Here is a 16105-nt window from a genome sequence, read left to right as displayed (position 1 = left end):
GTATCTTCCACATGTGTTACATCATAGAAGTGGCACAAATTCGAACAGTCTTCACACTTAGTAGATGTGATTCCAGATTGTTTTGTGTAACACTGATGGTGATGGCAAAGATATATCAAATGTTGAATATTGTGAGTGTGTCCATCGGTATTATGAAATAATATTAGGTATTTAGTATTGAAGAAACAATAGACTCTCAGGAGTGGGATGCCTACTTTGAGATAAGCTATATACTAGAACCTTCTTTAATAATATTCATGTACTGGAAATTTTCATAGCCAGAAAACAACAAAGGGAAAACTATTGCTGTTTTCAGTGATACCAACAATTACAAATGTTATCTTGAATATAAAAAATTATTTGACTAATGCTTCATTAAAGTATTACATTTGAGTATATTTTTAAAATTTCTTATTTAAGGTCATATTTGACATATTTGGGGGTATCATGCGATTATAGAAACTTAGTTATCATTTCCCCAATTTTTATATGAAATTATGAAAGCGAATTAACAGAATGAAGTCTTTTTTCAATAAAAATGTCTTATTTCAGGCAGCTTTTTAAAAGCCTGTTAACATGTAATGGTTATAATTCTTTTAAAAAAGAAACCTCAAATAACATTGAGGATTACCAGGTTTTACATATAAGTCTGCAGAATGGCATTTTTGTTAACAAAGTCATCTTTAATTATCTGGAGGTCTTTACTATGGTTTATGGGACTCTTTTGCTAATGATAATTTTGGACCGTATAGCTAAGATATAAAATGTGGAATTAAAGTATCTTATTTTTTACCACTTCATTTACAATAAATGATTAAAACAGTTTTGGCAGAAAAATTCTACACCAGGATATCTAAATCACGTAATAAGCCTTAATGGAATCTTTGTTTCTTGCTGACATCAATGGCTCTACTTATGTGAAAGGAAATTGGGATCTCTGTATAGATTCCAGGAAATCTGAACACACACACTCATTTGTCTTTCTACTCTGCTAATTCTTGATATTCTGCTCCCCAAGTCTCACCATAGGCTTGCGTAGACTTTAGCTCATGCCTTTGTGTGTATGCGTTGGCATTTTTAGGCATATATTTGCAATCTAGAGTGATTTGAGTCTATGTCAGTTTAATTGTCCTCATTTCTTTTTACCTTTTTCCTATTTGCCCTAAGATTACTTTAGGAGTCATCATTCACCTTCCTCTTTACACTCCTTTGATCTTCCTTGTTTTATTTATTTATTTATTTGAAATCACTACCAGGATGACATACTCTTTATCAGAATGCAGAACGATTTACTAAATCTGTTGTTCCTTGAAGAAGCACCCTGACAGTTTGCTCTGTCCTTTTGCTAGATCCCACAGATGTTTGCACATACTATACTCCTGTTCTTGCATTTGTCACATTGCAGTGTGATTTTCCACTAATATTTTCATCTTGGCTAGGCACAGTGGCTCATGCCTGTAATCCCAGCACCTTGGGAGACCTAGGCAGGTGGATCACGAGGTCAGGAGTTCAAGACCAGCCTGGCCAAGATGGTGAAACCCCGTCTCTACTAGAAATACAAAAATTAGCTAGGCATGGTGATGGGCACCTGAAATTACCCCTACTCGGGAGGCTGAGGCAGAGAATTGCTCGAACCCAGGAGGCGGAGTTTGCAGGGAAGCAGAGATTGCAGCGAGCTGAGATCACACCACTGCACTCCAGCCTAGGCAACAGAGCAAGACTGTCTCAAAAACAAACAAAAATTTCCATCTCACTCTACCAGAATGAGTTCTTCAAGAAAAAAAAAACAAAAACAAAAACAAAAAAACTGAGGCTTTTAATTATCCAGCATGGTCTGAACAGGGTTTTAGTAAATATTGGTTGAAATGAATGTTAAATAAATGAAACAGAAAAATCTCAGTAGGAAAGATAGCAATAATTAGGTTACAACAGAAACAATAGAAATATATGACTTTGGGAAACTATACACCTTTTACTTACACCTTTATTAGGAGAAGATTGCTATTATTTTTATAATTTCCAATTTTATTAATGCATTATTGACGTCAGTTCCTTGTCTCCAAGGTGTTATTTAAAAAGAGTTTTAAAAGAACAAGAAGAAAGGAGTCATTAACAAATATTCTTAATTTTATATATGTTTATTTTATGTCAATGATAAATAGAACCTGCTATGTATGCCCTTCTAGAAAAATGTGGTAAGAAAATTTGCCAATTTGTATGTCTTTACTTGTTTTTGTTTCTCTCTCTGTTTTTATTTTCTGGCCCTAGCACTACTTGTACAGTAATGACATTTTCCAAATCCTCTCCTCCACACTTTGAAGAAAAATATAAGCTGTCTTTCCAAGAAATAGGAAAAGACTATTTAAACATCACTTTCAGTGTTTCTGTTATTCACTTTTGATTATGATCTATGTTAACGATGGAATATTACTGAAAATTGTAGGCCTGGTCAAGTATAACAAAATGCCACAATTATCCTGTTTGCCATCTTAGATTTTTAACAACCAAGGAGTAGCTCATATATGTAGTATTTAATGAAAGAAAACTCCATTACATGGTAACATATTTTTTGTAGACAATAGATTCGAAATATTAAGAGGGGTGTGAACACGTAAGTGCATTTGTTTGCATGTATACCATCCATGCACACATGTACCAGCATGTGTGTTTCAGGGGATTTTTACAATAGCTGTAGATAAATGTACTTCAAGTTCATTTTCTACTAAAAGTGAGATAGGAATTTTACTTCCCTTAAAATCCAGCTTTTTGCATGCTTTCTTTTACTTCATTTCCTAATGGAAGCAATTTTATTGTTAAGCTGATTTGTTTTTCCATATAGCTACTTTTGTAAAACATAGTTTTTATTTAGACTCAGTCTGGTATGTATTACCTATAAAGGCCATCTGGCCCTTGGAACAGAAATCAGTGTTCATTTAAAAATAAGCTTTTAAAAAATTTTTGCTAATTAATATGTAATGGATTTTAAGACCATGAACCAAAGAGAGCTGAGTTTTGATTTGCTGTTTCTCATTATGACTACTACTCTATATTATTACTTTCTTCTTTTCAGAGTAGCCTAGTAATGCTTATTTATCAGGGTATGGGAGGATAGGAAATGACATCATGTAAGAAAAAAATTAATAAAATTAATGGCTTGGAATATTTCAGTTCCTGTCAGTGCCTGTGGAAATTTCTTCCAAATTCAATTAACTAATAAGGAATCAGAGTGATATTATGTTTGTCTAGGTGTGTCACTTCCTTGAAATGAAAAGCATGATTTGGTGTAAGAAAAGCTTTGGTCACTAAAATGACTCAGCCACTTAGTAGCACCTTTGACAAGTGACTGAGCTTGACTCATTAATAATACAAGAATAATACCTACTGTAATACAATATCATATTAAATTAGATTGCATGTATAAAACAGCACATTGCTCAAGTTATGTTAGGCCCTCGATAAACGTCAGCGACCTTTTCTTTTCCCTCAATCTCCCTCCTTCAGCTTTTGGTAGATCAAAACAATTCCTGATTAAAAATCACATTTTATTTCAGACATATCTATATTCTTATGCAATTTTATCATAAAGTATTAAAAATTGTTTATAATTTGTATAACATAAAATTACCGAGACATGACCTATGTTCAGGATGGAAAAAGTCAATATTAAAAATGATAGATTTCTGGCTGGGCGTGGTGGCTCATGCCTGTAATCCCAGCACTTTGGTAGGCTGAGGCTAGTGGATCACTTGAGGTCAGAAGTTTGAGACCAGCCCAGCCAACATGATGAAACCCCATCTCTATTAAAAATACAAAAATTAGCTGGATGTGGTGGCACATGCCTATAATTCCTGCAGCTCCAGAGGCTGAGGCAGGAGAATTACTTGAACTCAGGAGGCAGAGGTTTCAGTGAGCCAAGATCAAGCCGCTGAACTCCATCGTGGGCAACAAAAGTGAAACTTTGTCCAAAAAGAAAAAAAAAAAAGAGAGAGAGAAAAGAAAAAAAGATAGACTTTCAAGTGCTGTGGAGTTGATAAATAAATAAATAAATAAAAGTGATAACACTAAATATTCATAATACTTCATGTTTTTCTTTATTTTTGGTTTTTACCTTTAATACAGCTTGCATATACAGGACTAGAGTACATTTTATTTTATCTTTTTGTTCTGTGTTTGGGTAGGGAGAATGGCAAGGAAGAGAAGAAGTGACTAAGTAACTATGTGATGCTACATAGCAGTGATATGGGTGTGCAATGTGTTGAAAACCATTTGAAACTTTTATTTGTGTAAGAGTGTGTGTGTGTGTGTGTTGTGGAGAGGAAGAGGTAGTGGCACTGGTTTAAACACATCCTTTCTCTGGTGATTTTATTACTACGAAAACATTTATTTATTTACTGATTAGGAATCTACTGAATATTTGATGTTTTGTGCATGGAATTCTTTTCTTAATGAGTATAATCCTGGGGACCAGAAAAGGAAATTTGGGTTGGAACATTTAAGAGGGATTTCTGTATTTCATGTATGTATGGTTGAAAATATGAATGAACAAAGCAAATTTGAAACAAAAGAATGCTGTTAATAATGAAGTTGTCGAGTGTAGAGGGTGTAGTAGCTCTCTGGAATGAGACATATATTAAGTATGGATTTCTTATAACCTATTATCATAATTGAAATAAATTTTCTTTGAGACACTTTTCATTATGTTTGGAACTTCTGATAATGATTCTTTGTGAAGAATTTTATTTAAGTATTGTATTTATACTTGAAACAATTATAATTTTTCTGCATATTTCTCATTTTATGATACCATTATATGGTATTTAGTGTATCTAGTACCCAACACTTTAAATTTTATTTTTGTATGTTAATGTGTATTTATATAAAATATTCTCTTCAAATCAGTGCAGTTTTTGAAACTTTGATTTTATTCTTATCTTTTAGATATAAACCATAGAGAATTGATAATCAATAATGATTTAGAGTGCCATTTAATCATTTGAACTTGACTATGAATTTAGAGCATTTAACAAAGGATCATAAAACCATCTAGATATGTGTCTATTTTGTATTAGACGAAGAAAAGGCAACATCTCAATACCTTTGGGTTGATGAAGGCATGACTAGTAATGCATCAGTTAGACCAAGATAGTGGTATGTGCATCATTCTGGGCCTGGAAAGTTGTCCTTTGAATATCGTTGCTGATAGGCAGCAAAGCTATTTAAGTTAAATGATTTTTGACTATTTTAATCTTTGCTGGATTCTGCAAAATGAAGTTTATGTTTTGAGATATATTTTAAAAAGAAATTATCCTGAAATGCTAGGCCATATTCAACCACTTAGGAAAAAAAGGATGACTTTGCTGGAATTTCATTCAGTGAATTGTGATCAGTTATTAGAGACCAATGATCCTAAATATTCCCCAACAAAGCTTACATAATTAGATATTGAAAAGAAAACCCAAAAAGGTTAGCATTGATTTGAGAATTCTGATATTTTCTTAAGGTAAAATTTCAAAATGTCGTCTATGAGACTCTATGAAATGCCACAGTCTCTACATTCAATTATCTTTCAGCTATCCTCCAGGAATTTTGTGCATTTGCTGAGAATGACCTAGGTACATGACTGTAAATGTTTAATAATGTATTTCTAGTTTGCATTGAAAGTTAAATAAGTAACAAATGCACTAAATACATGAACATGTAGCTGATTAACTCAAAATTAACTGAGTGAATAGGAGTCTTTTCTGAAATCTAAAATGTTTGCTGATGTGCATTTTTCCTACAGCCAATCTGTATCACACACTGATGATCCCTGGGGCATGTTATAAAATATGAAGGTAAAATGGTTACTATTTGGTTTCCATCATGTAAAATGAAATAGTTTACCTGCTACCTTAATCCTGTATAGTTTCTCAAATTATTTTTACTAAAAAAACAAGTTTATTTGGGGAGTGAGAATTTCTTTTTTTTTAAAAGAGAACAAACATGGGCATGAGAAAGATGTTAGAATGCTGATGGATCCAGATTGCAATATTTAGGATGTAGCAAATGTACTCAGACATTAATGCATAAAAAGCATTAAGAAAATTGTGGAGTCAACCATGGAAGTTTATCTAGGTAGAATTACTTTTTAACAACAGATATGTTAAGGTAATTTAGAAACGTCACAGAAAAATTTACAATCATGGGTAGTTCATACTAGATGAGTGGCACACAACATTCATTACATGACATTTCTACTGGTGGTCCTCCTTTTTAAGTTGATTTTAAAACTTTTGATAATTTTTTAAAATTTCTATATTAATATACCTAAACAGTAATAAGTTGTTCTGCAATAAGATGCATTTTTAAGGAGAATCTTTACATATCACTCATAGGAAAAGAAAGACTTCATAAATAAAGAGAATATAATAACACCTGCGATTCAGGAAATAATTTCTAGTTTGCAAAGCTCTATAGCACATTCTGTTTTGTATGAGCAATAAGTGTGTCAGGCACATATTATTTGCCCCATTGACATGCCAATTATGCAGAATACTCTAAAGATTATTGTCTTTCTTTTTAAATAATTTTGCTACAAATCGGATCAAATGGAAAGCTAAAGAATTTCAGAGCTATAGACTTTCTCAGTCCCTCTGGGTCTGGAGTACTTTTGAAACTGAATCACAATTATTCAGACTTATAAATATCTTTCAACACTGTCTAGTCCAAATCTTATTTGATTAATGGAACCCTAATCTACCAATATATAATGGGACCATTATTTCAGCTGAGAACAGTTGTTTTTGGAATTTACCTTCAAAAGCATCTCTGTGAGATAAAAGATGAACAGTCATTTAGGGCTATTTGATAAATATAATCATTAAAATTACCTGGTATTTGTTCAGGACCATTTTCAGAGTGTAGTTTGACATACTACTTAATATAGACTAGTGTCTACAAATTAAAGCTTTTATTCATTATATTTTTTGCTCTATTTTGTATATATAATTTAAACGAATGTGAGGTAGGTCTCAAAAAAACAATTGATTTTCAGTCTAAAATTATTAAATTTAACAAGCATGTATTTCAAGTTCAGAGTCTCTATAGATTTATTGAGATGATCTATCTTGGGTTTTCACTTTATTATCATTTTCTGGGAAAACTATGTTTTGGAGAAATAAATGTCCTACATTCTTGGTTACCTTGTGGTACATTGAGAAATAGCATTGAAAGTGAGAAATGAGCAAAGACGGGGAGTCTCTTCTTCTGGGCCTCTCCCCTTGCATTGTTGTGGGTTGGTTGCATGCCCCGGGTCCTCTGTTGAAGGTTACAACTTCCATCAGGTGAGCTCCCTCTTGAGGCTCTGGTGACCATGCCCCTTAGTCCTTTAAGCCTATGGATAGTAATGGCTCCTCACTGTTGCAGCCCTGGGCACTGAACTATCTCTCCTTGCTTACTCTAAGCACTAGTAATGCTATTTGTACTTGCTTCTCAAAATACCTTGAGAATCATGGGTTTCTCACTGGGACCCTGATTAACACAGGGGTGTATAGGTGAGTTAGTGAGGTGATTTTGGAGTGTATATAAAGTAGATCAGAAATCAGTGTTTTATATTGTGATCCTTCAATTTAATGTGCTAAAGGCCTTATATAAGAATTATCCCTTTTGCAGATGGGCACACAGAGCAGCCCAAGTGAACAGAGAAATAAATAACAAAGAAGTAATGAAAATTAAAATATTAATGTGTTTGTCTTAATAACTCTTCTTTGAGTTTAGGCCCTCTAGGTTTTTTTCTGTATTTATCTGTTGGTTTTTTTATTGTATCACCATTTTAAAAATTACATAATACATAATTACATCATACATAATTTTTTTTCAGTATTGATTTGACAGTGGAACATTTGCACTGCTCTAGATGTTCAAAGAAATTTGTGTGAGCTGAGCAAAACAAATTACTTCAAGGCTCCCATATAAAACATAAAAATTCCTGACAGATTAAGAATTTGGTTCTAATTTTATATCATTTTAAAAATGGAAAGATAAAAATAAAAATAAAATTTTGCTACTCAAGTTTCATTTTGCCTGATGATCTTGCTGTGTCAACACAAAACAAAAACAAAACACACACACACAAAATGTATTTTTGTATATCTTCTTTGTTTTATTCCAAAAAAGAACCGGGGCAACTAAGTTTTCCTTTATACTTTCATAAGGAAAATTACAGCTTTTTACTTTTTTGTTTGTTTATTTGTCAATTTGTTGCTTTTCACATCAAGAAGGGAGCCTGAGAGAAAAAGAAGTAACTGTAAAAAAAATAAACAAACAAAAGGCTGACTTTTCTTCTAGACTTCTATTGAAACAGCTTTATGAATTTTTTGAATAGGCAATGCAGATCAAATGTTTTATGTCTGATGGATGTTTTTAGAAATGCTTCTTCTTATGTTTACTACTTATGGTAATTGTAATGTAAAAAAGAGGGCAACTTGGGAAGATAAAAATTTGTTAATATAATCTTCCACATAAATTTGGCAAACTTTCAAAGATCTGCCTCTGCACTGTAGAGTAAGAAATTTCAGTTTATTTTGGCTTCCAAGAGAGATCAGCTTCCTTTACAGATATGTCAGCCTGTGGTCAGTTCTCTTTGGCTGGCCTTGGTTTTTATAACTTAAAGGGCAAACTGTATATTTTTAAAGTGGTGCTTGAGAAATTAGCCAATTGCAATGGCTTTTTTCTCAATAGGTTTTGCTTTCAAATATGAAGTAAATAGCCATGGAGCAACATCGTTTCACTTCCAAGAAAGAGAACATTTTAATACTTTAGCTCATAGTGTATTAAAAGTCTACTCTTTTAAAAACATATGACTTCTTTCTGTTTAGCGGTTTCCCTGGAATTTTCCGATGATCATACTTTGCTGTTCAATTGGTAATAAAGGGTCACAAATGAATTCTAGGTATAATAAATATTACATGTGCTTGTTTCTGGCCTCTGGATTCTGAGACCACAGAAACCACAAATATGGAGCAGTGGAAGGTTAGGAGAACAGAAGTTGATCCACTAAATAAAGAACTGAGTTAGGCATAAGAAATGAGTAAAAGGTAGAATGTGAATTAATACAATATTTTCTCCCCTTAGCAGTGGAACATTTTTTTCTAAATGGAAACCAATATGTAAGAGCCTTTTAAAAACAGAGCTGCTTTGGATGAAGTGGGCAGAAAGCCTACGGCCATGCCTAATCAGTCTTTCTTTTCTTCCTATGTTGATATGAGAGGCAATTCTGCTTGAAAAATCACTGCAGAACTATAAATCAGTGTCTCCATATGAAGACACATACGAGAAATTAATATTATAAACTTCCTTCTATTTAAAACTAGTATTTTCAGTTTTAAGATTAACAAGTATGTGTAAGGGCTGTCAGTTTGTTCTTACTGTGTTTTGCTTAGAACAAAATTCATAATTTGTCTAGGATCCCATGGCCTGCTTATCTATCTGTGCTTATTATTTTTTTTTCTATACTCTGCTCTTCCTCACACAACCCAATAATCAAGTTTGCCTAACTCCCACTCCTTATGTAAGTCTTCAGCTTTCTCTTGTGTTTCTCAGGTATCTTCAATGCCTGCTGGGTAGTGTCCCATAAGCATTCGGTGCCACTTCTCCACCATGCCTCACCCTGTCTGGTAGGCATTTGCAATCTCCTGCCAGACCCAGTGCCTCTGCCTTTGCTTAGCACAGACCTTAGTGTCATGAAGCCAAGCTGTGTTTAAGCCAGAAGAGAGACTCCCCCTTTCCACTCTGTGTCACACTTGTGAAATATGAGATCTGCTCATGTCCTACCTCTTGTGCCTGTAATATAAACACTTTCTTCAGAATCTGCCTGGAGCCTGTTTGTCCTGAGGCTGCGTGTTGGACATCAGGGAAGGCACCACAATTTTCCATCTTTCTCTCTGGCCATCTGAACTCCAGACCTCTTCTACCCTGGGCTCCCAAACAAACACCCTCCTGAAAATTAGCTTACTCCAATCATATCTTTTTCTCACATACTAATTTACTCAGATAAATACAAATATTTATTTAGAATCCTTTAAAATTTTTCAGTACAATTGATAAATGTTCATATGCCTTAATTTTAAATCTTTAAAAATGTAATACATTTGGATTGTATTCATTCTGCCTCTCCTTTATTGAGTCCTCACATATTTCAGTTGAAAATTCAAGTTTCTGGGAATAAGCTGAAGTTATTAGAGCAGTAATAATTATGTTTAATTTCTGTGGTTGTTCACACATAATGAACATCTTTAACTGAAGATATCTTAATAAAATAACAACAGGCCGGGCTCGGTGGCTCACGCCTATAATCCCAACACTTTGTGAGGCCGAGGCGGATGGATCATGAGGTCAAGAGACCAAGGCCGTCTTGGTCAACATGGTGAAACCCTGTCTCTACTAAAAATACAAAAAAAATTAGCTGGGCATGGTGGCGGGTGCCTGTAATCCCAGCTACTCAGGAGGCTGAGGCAGGAGAATTGCCTGAACCCAGGAGGCAGAGGTTGCGGTGAGCCGAGATCGCGCCATTGCACTCCAGCCTGGGTAACGAGTGAAACTCCGTCTCAAGAAAATAAAAATAAAAATAAAATAAAATAAAATAACAACAAAAAGCTTATTATCATTGACAATACTTAGGTATCAGTAGATAATTGAGGTGTCATGAATGCTTTTCACCAAATTGTTCCAGACTTCTACCGTTCTGGGTTTATGTAGGAATTGTGTTACTGGCCCACTAATGATTGTATGGGGTTATATGATTGGCTCTGGCTAATGAGTTGTGAGCAAAGTGACATTTCTCACTTCTGATTGAATCATTTTATTGCTGGAGTAAGACCATGCAAGTCTCTTTGTTTCTAGCATGGATACCTGTACCTAAAGAGAAGGGGCTCCTCTCTCAGCTGAGTTCTAGAGTGACTAAAATGAGAAGGTCCTCCACTCTAAGCCTTTGATTCTCTGATGGCTGTGAGGCATTAGCAAAGAATAACTTTTCCTGTTTTGAGTTGCTGAGAAGTTGGGCATTGATGTTGAAACTACAGCCTAAGCTACCCTATTTTTTAAAATATATTTTTTATTGTACTTTAGGTTCTGGGGTACATGTGCAGATCATGTAGGCGTCTTGCATAGGTACATACATGGCAATGTGGTTTGCTGCCTCCATCCCCCCATCACTTATATCTGGCATTTCTACCCATGTTATCCCTCCCCAACCTCCTTAGCCCCTGCTGTCCCTCCCCTAGTCCCCCGCCAACAGACCCCAGTGTGTGATGCTCCCTTCCCTGTGTCCATGTGTCTTCATTGTTCAACACCTGCCTATGAGTGAGAACATGCAGTGTTTGATTTTCTGCTCTTGTGTCAGTTTGCTGAGAATAATGGTTTCCAGATTCATCCATGTCCCTACAAAGGACACAAACTCATCTTTTTTTTATGGCTGAGTAGTATTTCATGGTATATATATGCCACAGTTTCCTTGTCCAGTCTATCATTGATGGGCATTTGAATTGGTTCCAGGTCTTTGCTATTGTAAACAGTGCCGCAATTAACATACATATGCATGTGTCTTTATAATAGAATGATTTATAATCCTTTGAGTATATACCCAGTAATGGAATTGCTGGGTTAAATGGAATTTCTGTTTCTATATCCTTGAGGAATCACCACACTGTCTTCCACAATTGTTGAACTAATTTACACTCCCACGAGCAGTGTAAAAGTGTTCCTATATCTCTATATCCTCTCCAGCATCTGTTGTCTCCAGATTTTTAGTGATCGCTATTCTAACTGGCATGAGATGGTATCTCAATGTGGTTTTGATTTGCATTTCTCTAATGACCAGTGATGATGAGCATTTTTTCATATGTTTATTGGCCTTATATATGCTATCCTATTATGACATATATATAATGTCCAGTTGAGGTGGATTGGGGAGTGGTGTGCTAAAAGTAGATTTGTTACATTGGTGATGTGTTCTGTAATCCAGATGTAATTAGGTGACAGCCATGTCAATAAATGATTTTTTGGGGGGAAGAATTTATGCACTTATTTACCTTGTACTCTGAGGTAGCTGCAGATATTGCTAACAAAGCACTCTGGAACCCACTGTAGGTATTATTTATCAAAACAATCTTGTTTTAGCCCAGTTAAAATTAATAAATACGAAAAATAAGTGCAGTAATTCTATATTTTTATAGGAGACCATCCTTTCAACATTTATTTAAAGATACTTGAGATTTTCTTTATTTTAAAACTAGATTAGAGAGAAGTTTCTGTGGTCCTTTGCTTTACCATGATTGTTACAGAAATAAGTGAAAAACATTTATTCTAGCATGGTGGTTTTGCTGAAAGGTAAGAACTTGTCCTACTCTCTTTTGTCCTTTTTTCCCTTTTTGTCTTTCCTTCCTACCTATCTTCCTTCCTCCTCTTCTCTTGTATTCTTTCATCTTTTCTCTCCTGTTTCTCTCACAGCCCCTCCCTCCCTCTCTTCCTCCTTTGTTCCTTTACTTCTTTTTTTTTTTTTTTGATACTTAGGCTATAATTCAAAAATGTTGATCTGTAGATTAGACATTGTAATAATTTGCACAGAATCTGTTATTAATATACATGTAGGTGTTTGGTAAACAAGTATTTCCATAATAGGTCATGAGGAATTTGTAATCACTTCGCAAGCACTGCTTCATTAATCTTAACAATTTTCTTGTGAGGTTAATTGTGTAGCAATAATTAATCTCCCCTTTGAGTAGGTGGGCTTTTGTCTCATTGAGAAGTATTCTTTTTTTTCCATTTATTTATTTTATTGAATTTTAGGTTTTGGGGTACATGTGAAGAACATGCAAAATTGTTTCATAGGTACACACGTGGCAGTGTGATTTGCTGCCTTCCACCCCATCACCTACATCTGGCATTTCTCCCCTTGCTATCTTTCCCCAGCTCCCCACCCCCTCTGGAGACAACAGATGCTGGAGAGGATGTGGAGAAATAGGAACACTTTTGCACTGTTGGTGGGAGTGTAAATTAGTTCAACCATTGTGGAAGACAGTGTGGCGATTCCTCAAGGACCTAGGAATAGAAATTCCATTTGACCCAGCAATCCCATTACTGGGTATATATCCAAAGGATTACAAATCATTCTACTATAAGGACACGTGCACAAGAATGTTCATTGCAGCACTGTTTACAATAGCAAAGACCTGGAACCAACCCAAATGCCCATCGACGATAGGCTGGATAGAGAAGTATTCTTATCTCCCCTGAGAGGCGGGAGAGGAAAAGTAGGCTGTTTAAACTTTAAATATGACTCCATGAGTTAGTGGGGAGGAAATAATTCTTCCCATTGTTAGTGGTATGCTGGCAAGCTTTGTTCTACGGGGCTGTGCTTTCCATTTAATTTCCTGGCTTTCCTATTCTCAAGAAGTTTGGATGATGATATGCTCATTACTTATAAGAGAGACTTCAGCAGTCAACGAGGAGTACACGTAGGCCATTGAACAACAAAAAAATTAAAACAAAATGAAAAAATAAACATTTTTCTGGTATTTTTTCTTCGTATATTTTGTGACAAAAATCCACGAATGGAGTGAATTGCCAGTTTAGTTCCCACATTTGTATATCTGATCTGTCACACACACATCCGCATATACACTTATATGTGAATATATAACATTAAATAATCACAACTATTTTATGCATATATAATTTGAAAAGATAAACATTTTTCAATAGTTTGAGAATATATTCCCTGTTAAACTGAATTTACTAATGAAATATTTACTAAATATACTTTTAACCAGAGTGATTTATGAGAAGATCATAGGAATAACAAAGAATAAAAATACCTTTTGCCAAGGAAGCTTTATATTTTAATTTGATTTTTTTGAAAATTCACACGATGTCTTTTTAATCAATACATTCAGAGCAGTATTCTGTGGATCTTTTTGTATGTCAGAAATTAAAGTTTGACTTAGGATTTAAAAGTAAATCGTTTGTCAAGTAGGTTTCTAAAATTGAAAACGTGTTCATTTCAAAAGGGAACAATTTACTTTTACATTTCTGAGGAAGTCACATATATTATGTACTAATAAATTAACAGTCTCATATTCACTTTAATCCTTGATTGTTTCTTTGGCAGTTTGTTACATGCTAGATTCTACACTCCCACAGCTATAAATTCAGTTCCAGAACGTAGGAAGGTAATTTTAAAGTAAAACAAAAATTGTTGCAAGAGACAACATGTCATAGTGGTTAAGAATCAGTCTCCCTGGTTTCAAATCCCAATTTCCAACTTTTCAGCCTTGAGACTTTTACACACTTACCTAAACATCAGGATTTAGTTTGTTTTGTTTTTTGCTTTTGTTTCTGTATTTCTGTGAAGTGGTGATGATTTTAATGAGAGAATTGGAAGGTTGAATGGGGTAATGCCTGTAAAATATTTAGCATAATGCTTGGACTGTGTATTAAAGACTCAATAAATGTTAAATTCCATTAATTGGGTAATCCTGAAACCCTTTACTGCAATTAGAATTCTTTATTACAACAAATAAAATTTGATTCATAATAAAAAGTGATCAATTTCTTTAATTGACCTCTGAGAAATTAAAATGCCTCCTGGATTGTTAAGTCCTCAGAAATGTATTGCATCTTTAATTCTTTATTTCCTCTGAATACTCATGCATGTGAGAAAAGATGTCTGAGTTAAGACATGTCTATTCTCCTTTAGTCCTCATTTCAAATATCAACCACTATTTACAGTATCATCACTTTTTCCTTTTAAAATGGACTAGTCAGTTTTATCTCGAGATTGTTTGAAAAAGGGTGATTGCCCCAAATGACGGTTTCCTGAAGACCAGGATAGACTAACCAAGAAAAGGCAAATATATTTTGGCCACCTAAGTAACTGCTTCCTCTTAGTATTTTTCTGTAAATATGGATGTCCATTTGGACTAGTCCTTTCTCAATCATATTGAAGTTTAAATATATTTACTTTAATTGGTTAAATCAAGTTAACAATCTCTATTCTGATTTCTTCCTAAGGATTGGTATGCATGACAAAAAGAATGAAACTATAACTTAAGGCTTGGCCTGCATTGAATGCCTTTTTCCTCCTGAGCAGAGTCAATTGAAAAATATCTCGCTTGCTGCCTCCTTTTTAACATTTATTCTTAGGCTTAATGTAGGAAAATAGCAAGAAAATATAAATCCATATTCTGTTTTTCAAAAGATCATACTGTTTTACTTTCAATTTTATGAAACTTTTAGATATTACAAACAAGAGAATTAGAAATGTGATGTTAAATTTTTAATTCTCTGTAGTCCTTTGTATTTGGAAGAGCACTTGGATTAGAGAAGACTGCCTTCTGTATGATATTTTGCAATTACTGTGTGAGCAAATTCAGGCAAGTCACATAATCTCTTAGAGAGAGCTTCAGTTTGCTCAGTCATAAAGATCAAATTATTGTCTGTAGCACACAGGATTATATGGAATGTATAATATACAAGAAAGCTATTTAGAAAAATGAAAAGCCGCATGCAAAAATTTTGTTATAGTTATTATTTATTATTGCCAACATAAACCTGTAAATTTGTTCACATTTATTAGTGTAGTTCATTGGCATGTATGTATGTGAAATAATGATCCTGTCCTTTGATGATAAATATCACAAATTGTTGGATAGATTTGCCAGTTTTGACATTTTAAAGTAAGACTCTGATATTCTGTTAGGATTTATTTCTTTGGTTTTTCTTTTTACTTTCTACATCAATGGAAGCAATGAATTTCAGCCTGATACTCACACATTTCAGAGTTCCATTCCCACCCCTGACTTCCACTAGCTTTGTGACCTTTGGCAGTTTGCCTCATAGTTATGAACCATATTTTCTGCATCTTCAAAATAGAAATCATATCTATGCCATTTCTTAATGTCATCTGTATGAAAAATAATTAGGATTAATGCATAAATAATGCAGAGGTGGGATGTTCTCTTAATTCAGGTTTTTAAAGTAATCTAAAACGTTAAATTTTAGGCTGTTCACAGAAAATGAAGTATAATGACATCAATTTTATTCAGCTCCAGTTTTACTCATCTGTAGATGA

At 34.1% G+C, this 16105-nt stretch overlaps 1 protein-coding gene and 1 long non-coding RNA gene across 4 annotated transcripts in view; both read left to right on the top strand.

Moving 5' to 3' along the window:
* ADGRB3 (adhesion G protein-coupled receptor B3) overlaps positions 1-16105 on the top strand; it is a 741588-nt gene that overhangs the window by 6886 nt on the left and 718597 nt on the right. The gene's annotated exons all lie outside the window — the stretch shown is intronic.
* LOC116548956 lies at positions 12491-15184 on the top strand. The gene is made up of 2 exons (XR_004267657.1): positions 12491-12781; positions 13252-15184. It is a non-coding gene; the product is annotated as an uncharacterized LOC116548956 (long non-coding RNA).

Source organism: Sapajus apella, unplaced genomic scaffold, assembly GCF_009761245.1.
Source record: "Sapajus apella isolate SASKATOON/1434 unplaced genomic scaffold, GSC_monkey_1.0 scaffold6, whole genome shotgun sequence".
NCBI lineage: Eukaryota > Metazoa > Chordata > Mammalia > Primates > Cebidae > Sapajus > Sapajus apella.
Note: the sequence above shows the minus strand (reverse complement) of the source record. Positions and strands in the feature narration are given on the sequence as shown.